This window comes from Sapajus apella, unplaced genomic scaffold, assembly GCF_009761245.1.
Source record: "Sapajus apella isolate SASKATOON/1434 unplaced genomic scaffold, GSC_monkey_1.0 scaffold14, whole genome shotgun sequence".
NCBI lineage: Eukaryota > Metazoa > Chordata > Mammalia > Primates > Cebidae > Sapajus > Sapajus apella.
In genome coordinates, this window is record NW_022436954.1 from 1,574,439 (window position 1) to 1,592,212 (window position 17,774).

Genomic DNA, 17,774 nt, shown 5'->3' on the forward strand with positions numbered 1-17,774 from the left:
AAACTCAGTCTCGGCCTGCCTCCTAATCTTTGTTTATCTCCAACTTTCTGTTTTGATTTTTTGCTTTTGAGACAGAGTCTCACTGGCTAGGCTGGAGTACACTAGCATCATCTTTGCTCACTGCAGCCTCCCCCTCCTGAGTTCAAGTGATTCTTGTGCTTCAGTCTCCTGAGTAGCTAAGATTACAAGTGCGCACCATCATGCCCAGCTAACTTTTGTATTTCCAGTAGAGAGAGAGTTTCACCATGTTGGCCAGAGTTTCACCATGTTCACCAGTTTTCACCATGTTGGTCAAATTCTTGACCTCAAGTGATCTGCCCACCTTGGCCTCCCAAAGTACTGGGATTACAGGCATGAGCCACTGCACCCAGCCCATAAAAATTTTTAAGCAGTAAAATAGTTGGCTAGGCATGGTGGCTCATACACTTAATCCCAGCACTTTGGGAGGCTGAGGCGGGCAGATCACATGGTCAAGAGATCAAGACCACCTTGGCTAACATGATGAAACCCTGTCTCTACTGAAAATATAAAAATTGTTTTTCCAGTTGCAGCACTACATGGTGAGGTTTTCTAGTCCATGTTCACAGCCATGCCGTCCAAGGGTCCACTGCTGTCCGTGCAGGTCTTCAGACACAAGAAGATAGCCACAGCTGTGATGCACTGCAAATGCAGCAATGGCCTCATCAAGGTGAATGGGCGGCCCCCTGGAGATAATTGAGCAGCATATGCTACAGTACAAGCTTCTGGAGCTAGTTCTGCTTCTCTGCAAGGAGTGATTTGCTGGTGTGGACATCCGGGTCCATGGGACTGGGGGTGGTCACGTGGCCCAGATTTATGTATCTGTCAGTCCATCTCCAAAGCCCTGGTGGCCTATTACCAGAAATATGTGAATGAGGCTTCCAAGAAGGAGATCAAAGACGTCCTCATCTTACATGACTAGACCCTACTGATAGCTGATCCCTTTCACTGCAAGTCCAAAACGTTTGGAGGCCCTGGTGCCCGTGCTTGCTATCAGAAATCCTGCTGATAAGCCTATCATGATGATCAAAATTCACCTGTTTAATAAACAGTTTTTGAGGGATTTTAAAGTTTAAAAAAAATTAAATTAAAAAAAAATAGAAAACTTACCTTGGCCTGATGGCGCATGCCTGTAGTCCCAGCTACTTGGGAGGCTGAGGCAGGAGAATCACTTGAACCCCAGAGGCGGAGGTTGTAGTGAGCCAAGATCACACTACTGTACTCCAGCCTGAATACAGAGTGATAATCCAAAAAAAAAAAAAAAAAAAAGTGGATAGAATAAAATCATGAGAAACAAATGTGATATGTAATGTTGCGTAGTGTATTTAATTAACTTGTGTATTAACTTCTCGCTGCTGTACCAAATTACCACAGGTTTGATTGTTGGTTTAAAACAGCACAGATTCATTGTTTCCAAGTTCTGGAGGCCAGAGCCCAAAGTTGGTCTCACTGGGCTAAAGCCATTGTGTGAATAGGACTGGTTTCTTCTGCAGGCTCCAGGTGAAAAACTGTTTCTCTGCCTCCTCCAGCTTTTGCAAGATGCCCCAATTCCTTGGCTTGTGGCCTCTTCCTTGCATCACTCCAGTCTCTTGCTTCTATCATCCCACCTTCTACTTCCTGTTGTGTAGTCAAATTTCCCTCTCCCTCCCTCTTATAAGGACACACATGGTTTCATTTAGGGCCCACTGACTAATCCAGGATAATCTCCCCATCTCTATACGTTTGATTTCATCACATCTGCAAAGTATCTTTTGCCATATAAGATCACTTTCACAGGCTCCATAGAAGAGGACCTGGGCATCATTGAGGGTCATGATTCAGTCTACTACATACTGGTTATTGTTTCCCCCAACCCCCAATTCTTCCACCAGAGCATAACCTTGATGAAAGCAGGAATTTAAAAAAATTTCTAAGTACAGCATATATACAATAAATACACAAATCATGAGGGTACAGTTTGATGATTTCAAACTGAACACACTTGTGCTGAAGAATCAGAATGTTAGGCTGGGCATGGTGGTGCATGCCATGGTCCCAGCTACTCAGGAGGCTGAGGCAGGAGAATCACTTGAGCTCAGGAGTTCGAGGCCAGCCTGAGCAACTTAGAGAGAGCCCATTTAAAGAAAGAAAGGAAAGGAAAGAAGGAAAGAAACAAACAAAGAGAAAATAAAAGAAAAGAAAGAAAAAAAAGGAATCAGAATGTTTCCAGCATCCTGAAACCTCCCTCAGGAGGCAGGGGAGTTCTGTTACCTATGATATACACTGTGCTTGGAACAGTGCTGGACATCAAGCAGCATTCAACAAATACTTGGAGAATAAGTGGATGAATTCCAAAACTGTAAGTACAGACTTATATGAGTCTCGACAAGTTTTTACTTTTCTAGGCTTCAGTTTCTTCATCTGCAAAAGGAGGATCACAATAGTTTCTATATGACAAAGGTGTGGTGAGAATTAAGTGATATATAACACATAAAACCCCTGGCACAGAGCCTGGCACATAATAGATGCTCAGCATGTGTGACGGCTCTGTGCTTTTGCCTTCTGAGAGCTAAAAGAGAATAAGAGGAGGGAAGTTATGCATTATAGAAGTGACGATCTTGGACATGTAGGGTTTGGAACAAAGCTGAGGGAAGTCTGGGTGATGCTGTAGTGTTTTGGTGCCCTTAAAACTCCCCCAACTATAGTGAGTACAGTGTCATATTTCTGAGGTACAGTAGAGGCCTAGTCTTAGATGGTTAGGCTTTATGTCCCCACCCAAATCTCATCTTGAATTATAATCTGCATAATCCCCATGTGTCAAGGGAGAGATTAGATGGCAGTAATTGGCTCATGGGGGTGGTTCCCCTATGCTGGTCTTGTGATAGTCAGTTCTCACAAGATCTGATGGTTTTATAAGGGGCTCTTCTCCCTTTGGTTGGCACTTCTCCTTCCTGCTGCCTTGTGAAAAACGTGCCTTGCCTCCCCTTCACCTTGTGTCATGATTAGAAGTTTCCTGAGGCTTCCCCAGCCATGCTGAACTGTGAGTCAATTAAACATGTTTCCTTTATAAATACCCAGTCTTGGACAGTTCTTTATAGCAGTGTGAAAACAGACTGATACATCCTAGAATGAGTTATCCTGCTCTGTCTGGAACTACTTTCCAAGTTCCTGTCCTGCTGCTCATTCCTGAGTCCTGCTCTTCTCAGTCCCTTAAATAGACGACCCAGTTGCCTTGATGGGTTTTTATTTTACTCCTCCTCTTGGTGGTCCAAAGGAAATTCTTCTTTCACCCAAAGCCCAATGTATTCTAGATACTGTACTCTCCTTGGGTATACGCTCACCTGGAGCCACTGCACTCCAGCCTGGGTGACAGAGTGAGACTCTATTTCAAAAAAATTAAAAAAAAAATACATGTGATTTCATTTAGGGCCCACTCGGGTACTTCAGGATAACCCTTTCTCAAGGTTCTTAGCTTATCCTGAATTTCCCCAATGAGGTAGTATTCACTCTATTGTCATATGGAGTAATACTTACAGGAATTAGTTAAAAAGCAGAGAAGAGGCAATGTGGTATATACAACAGTGAAGAGGGAGAAGGGGCAGGGATTTTGAGAAAAAAAAATGGTCTTTTATCCAAACTCATTTTAATTGTGGTAGACTTACCTTCTCACCCAGCTAAAATGCCTTTGATAAAATAATGGACAAGAGTATTTACCTGCTGGGCCTTGTGTACCTGTGGAGGAGGTAAGAGCTGGGCTTTGTACCTGTGGAGCTCCTGTTGGTGCCCATACCTTGTAGATTTCCTAAGATTTAAGCTACAGGGTCAGCTGAGCCAGATTATTTTGTTGCCCTGATGGAAGACTGTGGGTTGAATTTTCCTAGGTCTCTCTCTTCTTTTCTTCTCCTCTGCCTCATCTTACTACACCTCAATGAACTCTCTGTAAGTTGGTGTAAAAACAACTTAAGGGTTTCACTTTGTAATTCAAAAAATCATTGACTGAAAAGGAAGTGAAATGTTTAAAAATATGAACATATCACACCCAGTTTTCTAACTGTTTACAAACAACTGCATCTCTGCCACAGAAGCCACAGAAAGGTCACACTCCTTCTGAAGCCTCCAAAAAAGAATCCTTCCTTGTTTCTTGAAGCTTAGGGTGGCTGTGGGTGTCACTCCAATCTCTGCATCCATCTTCTGGCATCCTTCTCCCCTCTGTGTCGTCTCCTTTGTGTGTCTCTCTTATAAGAATACATGTGAGGCTGGGAGCAGTGGCTCACACCTGTAATCCCAGCAGTCCAGGAGATCAAGGCAGGTGGATCACTGAGGCCAGGAGTTTAAGAACAGCCTGGCTGACATGGTGAAACACATCTCTACTAAAAACACAAAAATTAGTGGGGCCTGGTGGTGGTCACCTATAGTCCCAGCTCCTGGGAAGGCTGAGGCATGAGAATTGCTTGAACCTGGGAGGCGAAGCCTTCAGTGAGCCAAGATGGTGGCACTGCACTCCAGCCTGGGCCACAGCGTGAGACTCTGCTTCAAAAAAAATTAAAAAAAGAATACATGTGATTTCATTTAGGGCTCACCTGGGTGCTTCAGGATAATCCTTTCTCAAGGTTCTTAATGTATCCTGAATTTCCCCAATGAGGTAGTATTCACTCTTTTGCCATATGGAGTAATACTCACAGGTTTCAGGAATCAGGACATGGATGTGTCTTTTGGGAAACCACTATGCCACCCACTGTACTTCCCAGTGTTCACATAACCCCAGCTCCCTGACCCCTGGCTGTTCCTGAGATACATTTCCAAGGCCCTTCTTCCCTCTGCACGGACTGCCTCCCCACAGCCTACCTCATCGAAAGCAAAACAATCTGATCATTCTTCACCCTTGTACTTGGCTTTACAATGGCTGACTTGAATATATTTGCTTGGCTGTTGTTTTACGTCCTGTCTCCCTCAACCAGGACAAATGCTCCACAGGGCAGGGCCTTTGTTTCTGCAGCACAGGTGAGCACTCAGCACTGTTCTGTGGCCATCAGGGACCCTGGCCCTTTCTGCCTGTCTGCTCCCAAGGAAGCCTGTGACTTCCTTTCTCATGGCTGCATGATCCGAGGTAGCTTCTCCAGCTCCAGTCATCCTATTGGCATCCCAGGCAGAGGGAAGGGAGCTGGAGGGAAGGCAAAAGGGATTCCCTTAAAACCCCATCCAAGAACTTTTGCTCATATCTCATTGGCCAGATCTCTGTCATATGGTCACACCAAAGTACAAGTGCTACTGTAACTAAAGAAGGAAGTGGGAGAGAGATATGGGGAAGGAGGGAACTGGCAGGCTCGGCAATCTGAGGAGCTAAGCCCAAGTCATCTCATGAATCCCAGGAGTTCATGCAAGAACTAGACCTGTTGCTTCAATTCAAGGTAGTAACAAGGACAGAGAAGAGAGCACTGGAGTAGGAGTAAGGAACCTGAGGTGCCAGGTCTGGCTCTCCACTAATTGCTTTGTGACTTTGGTTTACTTCCTCCATTTTCTGCACCTCTGAAGAGAGGATTGGATGAGATCTTCAGCAGCAGCACCATAATCCTCACCATCTTCATTATCATCACCACCATCTTCATCTTCTTCACTGTCATCGTCATCACCATCTTCATCATCACCATCTTCACCATCACCAACATTTTCACCATCTTCACCTCTTCACCATCTTTATCTTCTTCACTAACATCCTTATCACCATCATCTTCACCAACTTCATCATCACTAATCACCTTTACCACTTTTGTTGATATAATCTTCATCATCTCAGACCATCCAGCACCGTCACCCTCTTCTTCACATAATAACATCATCTTCACATCACAAGGGAGCATAAACTTCTTCACTATCTTCAATGACATCATGATCTTCATCATCACACATCTTCTCCCACCATCATCATCTTCATCATATTCTTCTTTGTCATCTTCATTGACATTGTTGTCATCTTCATCATAATCAGTACTATCATCATCATCATCTGATAAACATCATCTCCATGATCATCATCCTCATCACCATAATCATCATCACATCACCATCATCCTCATCACCATAATCATCATCACATAATCATCATCACATCACCATCATCCTCATCACCATAATCATCACATCACCATCATCTTCATCACCATAATCATCATCACATCACCATCATCTTCATCACCATAATCATCATCACATCACCATCATCCTCATCACCATAATCATCACATCACCATCATCCTCATCACCATAATCATCATCACATCACCGTCATCCTCATCACCATGATCATCACATCACCACCATCCTCATCACCATGATCATCACATCACCACCATCCTCATCACCATAATCATCATCACATCACCACCATCCTCATCACCATAATCATCATCACATCACCATCATCCTCATCACCATAATCATCATCACATCACCGTCATCCTCATCACCATAATCATCATCACATACCTTCATCTTCATCACCATAATCATCATCACATCACCATCATCTTCATCACCATAATCATCATCACATCACCATCATCCTCATCACCATAATCATCATCACATCACCATCATCTTCATCATCATAAGCATCACGTCACCATCATCTTCATCACCATAAGCATCACATCATTATCTTTCCAGCTCATTCTGAGCACCTACTGTGTACCTGGCACTGTGCCAAACTATCATGTGCATCATCTCATTAAATCTTCACTCAGTGATATCATTAGGTGCCATTTTCCTCCCCCACCCCATCCTCATTTTTAAAATGGGAAAACTGAGGCTCATGAAGAATAGGGGACCAGCCACGAGCATATGGCTGAAAAGTGACAGAGCTGAAATGCAAACCAGATCTTCACATCTCCAAAGGCCCCAGCTGGATTCCCTCTGTGAGGTTCCATCCTCAGCCACCACCCACTCCATGACCCGGGAACCTCAGAGCCCTAGAGTGCTGACAGAGGTGCTATGCAAATTCCTTCATACCAAGTTAACCCCTTCCCCTGCCCACTCCTTTGCTCCCCCCAGGCTTGAGATAGGAGCCCCTGCCTTTCCTGCCTTGGGAGAAGACTCCCTCTTCAAAGTCGACCTCCCTGGGCAGGGCCTGCCTATTGATGAGGCTAAATTGTCAAAGGGCCACATCAAAGCCTGCCAGGGTGGCTTTCTGAAAGGCAATTTACAAAACAAAAAAAGATGCCTGGGCTGTGGGGAGTGGTGGGGTTGACTTGGTGAAGTCTGCCTTGAAAGTGTTGGATAAAAAGTTAGTTTTGCTGCTAAAAGAGGTCACAGAGCCACCCCCACCCCTGCAAAATCTGCACGTTGAGATGGGGAGACCTGGGCTCCAGACCGTACCTGTCCGTGCACGAGTCAGAACACAGGGGTGGAGGCATCCCCGGCTCAGTGGAAGCAGGTAAACTGAGGAAGGCGCCATGCCCGCACCTCCTCAGAAGCCAGGAAGAATGGCCTGTGGGGCCCTTGGCCCATCCGCAAGTGCCCTCGGGGCATAGGTTCTGGGGTCTCTAGGACAAAGGCCCTGGCCTTGTGCTGACACCTGTCCTGTTAAGCCTTAGGCTACACTTAAATGTCAATATCCATATTCTGCACATTGGGGAACTGAGGCATAGAAGTTTCATTTCTGGCCCATTTCTTGTCCCCTCAGGTGGCACCTGGCAGAGCTGGGATCTAGACCCGCAAAGCCTGGCTCTGGGCCCTGGGCCCTGGGCCCTGTCTCCTTGTCTTCGGAAGTCCCATACTGAAGTCTCCAAGCCAGCTCTAGCCCTCAGGCCAACTTTATTTGGCTAGTATTGTGTTTTCAGGGTTTTTAAGTTAGCAGCCAATGGATGAACAATTTCCCAGTGCAGATTTCTTTGTGGCTTCTTTCTGCACTGCAGGTTGAATTGGAAACCCCTCTCAAAACCCTGGGCAGATATGTCCTGTTTGCCCCAGCAGTGCAGCACTGGTGTGGACTGGGCAGAGACTCAGGGTCTGCCAGCGAACATGGCCTCCTTTGCACACTGCATTCTCCTGGCTCATCCTCTTAGGAGACAGCCTGGCGGCTTGGTTCCAGATACAGGTTCTGGAATCAAATTACCTGTGGTGCGGACTTGAGTGGCCAACTTTCCAGCAGAGGGCAATCTCCTGCACCTGTCCAGACCTCAGTGCCCTCCTCTGTGAACTGGGATGATGACAACAGCTGATGATGCTGTTGCTGTTGTTATTGTTGCTTCTGCTATTATTGTTGTTGCTGTTGTGGTGGTTGTTGTTGTGGTGATGGTGGTGATGGTTGTTGCTGTTGCTGTTGTGGTGGTTGCTCTGAAGGAAGCAGCTAGAGTTCTGCATTTCAAAAAGAACCTGGGGCATGGTGAAAGCTTCCAAAGTGCTGGCTGCTCTCTGCCCTCACTCCTCCAAGAGCTCCATGTGTACTATTAACACATTTAACCTTGACAACAGCCCTGCAGAGCCAGGACCACTTTGAGCACACTCATTCATGGACGAGCAACCTGGGTTGTTGTTGCCATGGCTGCTTCTGGTGTGGGGGGGGTGCCTCTATGACTGCTGTTGTTGGGGCGCTGCCGTCCTTGCTGGTGCTATTGTCACTGCTGCTTTTGTTATTGCTGCTAACGTTGTTGCTTCCGTTGCTGTTCCTGCTGCTGTTGTTGGGGGTTGTGGTTGTGGCTGTTGCTGTTGATGTGGTTGTTGCTGTTGATGTGGTTGTTGCTGTTGTTGAATATGCTATTGCTTTTGTTGCTGCCACTGTTGTTATTGTTGCGGTTGTTGCTGTTGCTGTTGTTGATGCTGCTGCTGCTGTTGTGGTTGTTGCTGTTTTGCGGTGGTTGTTGTTGTTGATGATGTTGCTGTTATTGTTGCTTCTGCTATTATTGTTGTGGCTGCTGCTGTGGTGGCTGTTGCTGCTGTTGATGATGATGTTGCTGTTGTGGTGGCTGTTGCTGTTGTTTTGTGGTGGTTGCTGCTATTGCTGCTGCTCCTCCTGTTGTTACTGTTGCTTCTGCTATTGTTATTGCTGTGGTGGTTATTGCTGTCATGGTAGTTGTTGCTGTTGTTGTGACGATGGTGTTGATGGTTGTTGCTGTTGCCATTGTTATGGTTGCTGTTGGTGATATTGTTGATACTGTTGTGGTAGTTGCTGTTGTGGTGGTTGTTGCTGCTGTTGTGGTTATTGCTGTTATGATGATAGTTGTTGCTGTTGTGGTGGTTGTTGCTGTTGCTGTTGTTGTGGTTGCCATTGATGATATTGTTGTTGATGATACAGTTGTGGTTGTTGCTGCTTTTGTGGTTCCTCCTGTTGTGGTGGTTGTTGCTGCTGGTGTGGTTGCTGTTGTGGCTGTTATGGTGGTAGTTGTTGCTGTTGTGGTGGTGGTTGTGGCTGTTGCTGTTGTGATTGCTGTTGATGCTGTTGATACTGTTGTGGTTGTTGCTATTGTGGTTGTTGCTGCTGTGGTGGTGGTTATTGCTATTATGACGGTAGTTGTTGCTGTTGTGGTGGTTGTTGCTGTTGTTGTGATTGCTGTTGATGCTGTTGATGATACTGTTGTGGTTATTGCTGCTTTTGTGGTTCCTGCTGTTATGGTGGTGGTGGTTGCTGCTGTTGTGGTTGTTGTTGATGATGCTGTTGATGATGATTATGCTATTGTTGATGACAGTGTTGTTATGGTAATTGCTGTTTTTATGGTTGTTGCTGCTGTTTTGCGGCTGTTGTTGTTGTGTTATTGATGCTTTTGTGGTTCCTGCTGTGGTGGTGGTGGTTGTTGCTGCTGTCTTGGTTGCTGCTGTTGTGGTTGTTGCTGTTGATGATGCTGCTGTTGATGATGATGCTGTTGTTGATGACGGTGTTGTTATGGTCATTGCTGCTTTTATGGTTGTTGCTGCCGCTGCTGTTCTTGTGGTTATTGCTGCCTTTGGGGTTGTTGCTGCTGTCGTGGTTGTTGCTGTTGCTCTTGTTGATGATGCTGTTGTGTTGTGGTGGTGCTGGTGGTTGCTGCTGTTGCTGTTGCTGGGAAGGTGCCGGCTGCCTGGGGGTCCCAGGCTCTGCTACTTGGCTCCATGTGTGACCCCGACATGGTCCCTCCCTTCCTCCTGCTGCAGGGCTCCTGGAAAAGCCCAGGGCTGCCAGGGATGTGGTGGAGGAGGGGATGCCCTGCCAGCCAGGAGCTGTGGGCTGACCTGGCACACCGAGCCATTCAAGGTGCGCCAGACTGCAGCTGCCCCCCACCCAGCTCCAGCCCTTTCTTCTCCCTGCTCTTTGTTTGGGCCCTTTTGATTTGGGAACAAGGCTCCTTTATGTGGTGCTGGGCCGCCAGGCCTCCCTGTCCCACCCGTGGCTGGGGATTTCCTTTTCATCTGGCACTGGGAGCCCCGGGCTCGGAGCGAGACAGCAGGAGGGATTTGGTGGTGTCACAAAACCTGGGTGACTCAGCTTTCAGTGGTGCATTGTGGCCCCGCGGCTTTGATATCTTAAGTGGGAGTCACAGCAAAGCGGAGCCGCGGTGGCAAGGCGATGCTGCCAGTGAGGGCTGCTGGGGGCATGGTGCACCCGCTGAAAGGGAACCCCTCTCCCAGGAGGACTATTCCGTTTCGGCGGGAGGACTGGCCTGTAACCCTGGACTCTTAAGGATGACATTGAGCAGGGTGGCTGCCTCAGGGTTTTGGGGTCGGCCGCTGGCTCCCACCTCCCCTTTGTTCCTGAGGCTTCCCAGGGGATGCAGGTGCAGGCTGCTCTGGCCAGAAGTTTCTGGGCAGAGAGAGGCTTGGCCTCCAGTCTAGGGCCGGATGAGTCAGCGTGGAGGGCTCTGGGCAGCCCAGGGAGCTGCTCAGGAGGCAGACACTGGAGGGAGGCCAGCAGTGAAGCAGGACAGCTGGGGACCACAACTCCCTTCGCTGTCACTCCTGCCTCCAAGAGGTGTGAGGCCCACGTGGAAACAGAATTGGACTCCCTTGGCCACGGGGTCTCAAGTCAACTATCCTGATTCTCTGTGCCTCGGTTTCCCCATTTGTAGAATGGAGCATCCATCTCAACCGGGCACCGTGACGGTGAATATTGGATGCCCATACAGCACTTAGAGAAACACCTATGTAGCGCAAGTGGAGAGGTTTTTAACGGTTACCTGTGGATTTCTTTTGTTTCTTCTGTGACAGAGTCTTGCTCCATCATCCAGGCTGGAGTGCAGTGGTGTGATCTCGGCTCACTGCAAGCTCTGCCTTCTCTGCTCAAGAAATTCTCGTGCCTCAGCCTCCCGAATAGCTGGGTTTACAGGAGTGTGCCACCAGCCCGGCTAATTTTGTATTTTGAGACGAGGTTTCACCATGCTGGCCAGGCTGGTCTCGAACCCCTGACCTCAAGTGATCTGCCCACCTTGGCCTTCCAAAGTGTTGGGATTACAGGCGTGAGCCACCGTGCCCGGCCTACCCTGTGTTTTGAAGTCACCTCCTCACCGGCTCGCTGTTTGTTGGTGCAGGAGGAGAGCCCAGTGAGGAACACGAGCTGCAGGCTCAGGCGGTCCTGCTGCAACCTTGGCCCCGAGCTCAGCCTCCCTCTATCTCACAGCAGGTAGGGCGGCCATGCCAGCCTGCCTGGGCTGTTTAGATTGAATGAGATATTCCACGGAGACGGCCTGGTGCCGGCCTGGCTCTTTCAACACTCTTGTTCCCCAGGTCTGTTTCTGTGACAAGGATTTTTCTTTTTTTTGAGATGGAGTCTCGCTCTGGTGCCCAGGCTGGAGGGCAGTGGTGCAATCACAGCTCACTGCAACCTCTGCCTCCTGGGTTCAAGCAATTCTTCTGCTTCAGCCTCCCTACTAGCTGGGATTACGGGCATGCGCCACCACGCCCAGCTATTTTTTTTATTTTTAGTAGAGACAAGGTTTCACTATGATGGCCAGGCTGGTTTTGAACTCCTGACCTCAAGTGATCCACCTGTCTCGGCCTCCCAAAGTGCCGGGACTACAGGCGTGAACCACCGCGTACGGCCTGTGACAAAGATTTCTACGTGTGACAGAGGGAGGGTTGTGGCTGACCTTAGCTCATTAGAGGCAGGAAAGCCCAGTGAGCATGACAACTGGCTTTGGGGTCACACGGCTGGTTTCAGATCCTGGGTGCACTCTGAGTGACCGAGTGACTTTGGAGAAGTCACCCCTCACCTCCAAGTCTCGGCTTCCTCTTCCACAACACGGAGGCACCTACATCTCCAGCTCCCTGTGGGGTGCTGTGAGGACCCGATGTGACCTTGCGTGATGCCCTGAAGCTCTCGGCGCCTGCAAGGCCTGCTGTGTTGCGGGTGTTGGGGAGGATTTAGAGTTTGAAGGAACCCTGGGCAAACCGTTGATGAAGCCAGAGGCAATTTGCCAGGTCAACAGAGTCCCTTTCAGGCAGACAGTTCGTTCTCAAAAAGGTTATGGCTTTAGGACCCATTGGAGGGAAGAAGCCAGGGAAACTTCAGATCTCATCTTTGGGGTAGTACTGACAGCTGCCGTCTGCTGTGGCCCAGGCGAAGTGCTGAGAGCTTCACTTACATTACCTTTACGCCTTCCCTGGAGGCCAGAGCAGTCACTAACTCCATTTTACCAAATGACGCAACTGAGGCTGCGGATAACCTGTCTTGGCTAAATTTAGAGCGAGGAGTGGCAGGGCTGGGCTTTGAACCCAGACAGAAGGATCCCATGCCTTGCTTAACTAGGGAAGCCTGTGCCTGTCTGGCCACTCCAGGTCACCATGCAGCTTAAGCCTGCCCTCTGAGCAGGAAGAGACACTCCACCCCCTGCACCCCCTGGGCTGAGAGCATGAGCAACCCAGGACTCAGAAACCTGAGAGCCCATCTCCCGGAAAGGCAGCCATCAGCGATTCTCAGGTTCCCCACGAGCCCGGGCAGTGGGGGTAGCATGGGGGACTTGCCCTGTCCGTGGGAGTCCAGGAAGCCCCCTCTCTTAGCCACACTGCACTGCAAGGAGGTCCTGGGTGGTGCAGCACCACTGCAGCTGGCTCACACAGGGAGGTCTCGGTGGAGGTTTTCAAAAATGGCCTCAAGGTCTTTGACATCCCTCCGTTGAGAAGCAGGGCCTGTGTCCCCTCCCCTTGAACCCAGGTGGGCCAAGTCCGCTCCTAACTAGTAGAATTCAGCCAGAGTGACGCGCGTGCCCTCTGAGGAGAGGTCAGAGGGGCTACACCGTCTCTGTCTTGTTCTCCTGCCAAGCTTGCTCCGGAAACACTTGCTCTCAGAACCCAGTGGCCATGCTGGCAGGAGCCCAAGCCACGTAGCAGGCCACACACAGACAGGGCCCAGCCCGCTTCAGGGCCATCCCCGCCCAGGCACCAGACAATGAGTGATGGAGCCACCCGATGGCCTGGCATGCATCTCTGCAGTTGCCCCCAGCCTTCCTGTCTCCCCAGCTGAGGCCCAGAGTGTGAGAAACCCTCCAGCCATCTCCACTACGGCATCTCCCAGTTTCTCACTGCAGAAACCAAGAGCACAATGAAATGATTGCTGTGTGCCACCAAGTCTTGGGGTAGTTTGTTACACAGCCGTGGTGACTGGGACAATCTCCCATGGGCAGAAAAGGAGGCTTAACAATAAGCCCTTGGCTCAGGCTGCCCAACGGCCCTGAGGCTGCCCGTTAGATTAGCCCACAAGGAGATTGCTGGTGTAGACGGGAGTTCCTTGGATGGGCCAGGAACAGGGTGTGCGAATGGTTTAAAATTGTACACAAGGCCAGGCATGGTGGCTCACACCTGTAATCTCAGCACTTTGGGAGACCGAGGCAGGTATATCACGAGGTCAGGAGTTCAAGACCAACCTGGCCAAGATGGTGAAACCCCATCTCTACTAAAAATACAAAAATTAGCCAGACGTGGCGGTGGGCGCCTGTAAATCCAGCTACTCGGGAGGCTGAGGCAAAGAATTGCTTCAGCCTGGGAGGTGGAGTTTGCAGTGAACCGAGATCGTGCCATTGCACTCCAGCCTGGGAGACAGAGTTAGGCTCTGTCTAAAAAAAAATAACAAAATAAATCATACACAATATGCTGTGTATGTGAATGTTGGAAAGAGGGAGGTTCGGTGTCCTTCAGGTTCTCAAAAGGGCTCACGGGATCCATGGTATACAAAGGTGGGACTGAGACTCCTCATCCCTCTGGCCACATCCCTTTGTCATGGGGACTCTGAAGCTCCTCCCATCAAGAGGCGGAGCCTACTTTCCCAACCCCGAGACTGGACAGACCTGTGACTGACTTTGACCAGCAGAGTGTGCTGGAAGTGATGATGGGCACCTTCCGAGATGAGGCCTTAAGGAGCCTCACGACTTCCATTTTCACCACTGTGGAACATGGCACTGAGACCTTCTAAGACCCTGAGGCTCTGGATAGCCTGGGCTAGCCTGCTGGGGGAGGTGGGGGATGGCCTAGTCCCCGCGGGGATGAGAGGCCTCATGGAGGAGAACCAAGGCCCCCGCCACAAACCAGCGCCAACCACCTGACATGGGGGTGAGGCCACCTCTGACACTGTGGCCCCAGTCAAACCATCAGGTGACCTCAGCCATGCGAGTGGTCCCAGGCAAGGCCAGCAGGAGAGTCGCCCAGATTTCTAACTCACAGGACTGCGAGAAATGCAACAGTGTTGGTGTTTGTGGGAGATATCAAAGTCCACAGCTGCTGAAGTCCCTGATGTAAAATGGCCTGGTGTTTGCCTATGACCTCCCACAGACCTTAAAGCACCTCTAGATTACTTATAACTCCTAATGCAAGCACATGCTATATAAGTAGTGATTATACTATATTTCTTAGGGAAGAAGGACCAAAAAAGAAAAAAAAAAGAAAAAGCAAATCTGACCAGAAGAGATTCGGGCGGGGTCTGCGTCACGGCGTTGCAACTGGTACAATGGCGCAGGTGCCATGGTTGGCTTGATGTTTGCTGGTGCCATCCTGAAATTCTTCATCTTTATTTATTTATTTATTATTTATTTTGAGACAGAGTCTTGCTCTGCCACCCAGGCTGGAGTGCAATGGTATCATCCGGCTCACTGCAACCTCCGCCTCCTGAGCTCAAGAGATTCTCCCTGCCTCAGCCTCCCGAGTAGCTGAGATTACAGGCACCCATCACCACACCTGGCTAATTTTTGTATTTTTAGTAGAGACAGGGTTTCACCATGTTGGCCAGGATGGTCTCAAATTCCTGACCTCAGGTGATCTGCCCGCCTCGGCCTCCCAAAGTGCTGGGATTACAGGCATGAGCCACCACACCCAGTATTCTTGATCATTTTTTAACAAGAGACCCCACTGTTTCATTTTGCAGTGAGCCGTGAACATGTATGTAGCTGGTTCTGGATACAGGCATCCTTACCATGCCAAAGACCGGGCATGCCAGCTGCTCCCCTGAACCCCCTCATCACATCAATCTATCACTCTCCAGCTCCTTTTTCCCTCCTCAGACAGAACAACAAATCTGACAGATCAACTCACCTCCAATGAGAACACCCAAGGCCAGGCTCTTGTAGGCACCACTTACTCTTAACAAATTTCCTCCTGAAACACCCTTGAAAAAGACAAGGGAAAATCTCTACCGCTCCTCACTGGGACCAAAAGTAACCTTAAGTCGCCATAATCCATTTGTATTCGGTGTGGAGAGCTTTGTGACTTTGCTCTCTCATAAATATACATTAGCCGTGTATTAAAAAAAAAAAAAAAGTCTGTACATGCTCAGTAGAGTTGCAATTATCCTTTAAAAAAAAAAACCATTTTTGATCCAAGTTGGTTGAATCCGTGGATACAGAACCCAAGCATACAGAAAGCCAACTGTAAATAGTTGTGCTTTGGTTTGGTTTTCTAAGTTGTGGTTTGTAAGCCACTCTGTTTTGGGGTGGTTTGTTATGCAGGAAGAGATAACTGAGACCATGGGCCACGTTCCTTGTCACAGTGAATTGAGTGATGTCTGGCGTACAGCAGGTGGGAGCGGGCTCTGAGACGGCTCCCCCTGGGGTGGGGACATAGCGTAGTGGTTTGAAGGCTGACGTGGCTTAGTCACAGAGGGCCCTACAGCCTGGTCCGCTCAGGACAGCCACAGTCCGTGCATGGGGTCCTAGTGCCGTGTTCCTCGGTCCTGGGTTGGGTGATAAATCATTTAGGGACCCTGCTAACACATGCTGGAAACACGGGTACAGGTGTGGTTGGAGGCAGTGGGAATAGCAGCACTGCCAGGACCTGACCATGGTATCACCCCATCCAAACTCCTGTGAACAGCCTCCAGAACGCTCTCTGAGCATTGCTGGATGCCTACTGTATGCACCTGGGAGACAGGATACACCTACTGTGTGCACCAGGCTGCAAGAACCCACCTGGAAGACACAATAAATCCTCAACTCCTGCGACCTCTGAAATGCAAACCATGGATCTAGACTAATCCAATGAAAATATATCATTTTTCCTTTTTTCTTGCAACCACATTTAAATAAGTGAGAAGAAATAGGCAAAATTAATTTTAACAATATTTTTAAATTAACCCAACACACGCAAAACATGATCATTTCAGAATGTTATCAAAAAAAAATACCAATGAGCTATTTTACATTCTGTTTTGGGTAGTAAGTCCTTGAAATCCAGGGCTCTAAAGCATCCCAATTCAGATGCTAAACTCTTCAGCTATCTGCTCAGATTTATCTTATATCTCAGATATAAATTTCATAAATCTATGGTTGAAAAAGTAGATTCACAAACCCAAGTTGTTCCAAACCTACATAAAAGTTTTCCAGTAACTAAATTGAGCATCTGTTTTTATTTTATTTATTTATTTAGAGACAGGGTCTGACTCTGTCATCCAGGCTGGGGTGCAGTGATGTGATCACAGCTCGGCTGGTTCCCGCCTTGACTTCCCAGGCGTGGGTAATCCTCCCACCTCAGCCTCCTGAGTAGCTGGGACCGCAGGCCCACATCACCACACTTAGCTAATGTTTTTGTATTTTTTGTAGAGATAGTGTTTCAGTATGTTGCCCAGGCTGGTCTCAAACTCCTGGGCTCAATAGGTCCTGTCGCCTCAGCCTCCCGAAGTGAAGGAATTACAGGTGTGAGCCACCACGCCAACCTAAAGCATCTGTTTTTAAAACTAAATTTTAGGGTGGGCGCAGTGGCTCACACCTGTAATCCCAGCACTTTGGGAGGCCGAGGTGGGCAGAACACAAGGTCAGGAGATCGAGACCATTCTGGCCAGCGTGGTGAAATCCTGTCTCTACTAAAAATACAAAAAGTAGCAGGGGGTAGTGGTGGGTGCCCGTAGTTCTAGCTACTCAGGAGGCTGAGGCAGGAGAATTGGTGGGACCGGGAAGTGGAGGGTATAGAGAGCTGAGAGTGCGCCACTGCACTCCAGCCTGGGTGACAGAGTGACACTCTGTCTCAAAAACAAAAACAAAACAAAACAAAAGCTAAATTTTGTTAATTATGATACTGTAAAATGAAAGATTCAGTTCCTCAGTCACACCAGCCAAATTTCAGGTGCTCAATGGCCACACACGGCTATGGCTACAGAACAGTGCAGACCCAGAGGCTCCCTGCTGCCCTGGTTAGGTAAACTGAGGCCCAGAGAAGTGAAGTGTCTTGTCCAAGGCTTCGTATCAGGTTCTGCCTTAATGGGCACCAGGTCGCACTTTTTGGTTCCTGTCCCTGTTGGTATGCCTCGTGAGTTCACAACTCAACCTAGCTCAGGCACTAAACGCCCCATGTCCGTCCAGTCTATAATCCTCTGAAGCCACCAGCTTTCCTTGGATGGG

At 48.7% G+C, this 17,774-nt stretch overlaps 1 pseudogene; it reads left to right on the forward strand.

Moving 5' to 3' along the window:
* Positions 1 to 565: 565 nt before the first annotated feature.
* LOC116554502 lies at positions 566 to 1,027 on the forward strand (annotated as a pseudogene).
* The last annotated feature ends 16,747 nt before the right edge of the window (positions 1,028 to 17,774 follow it).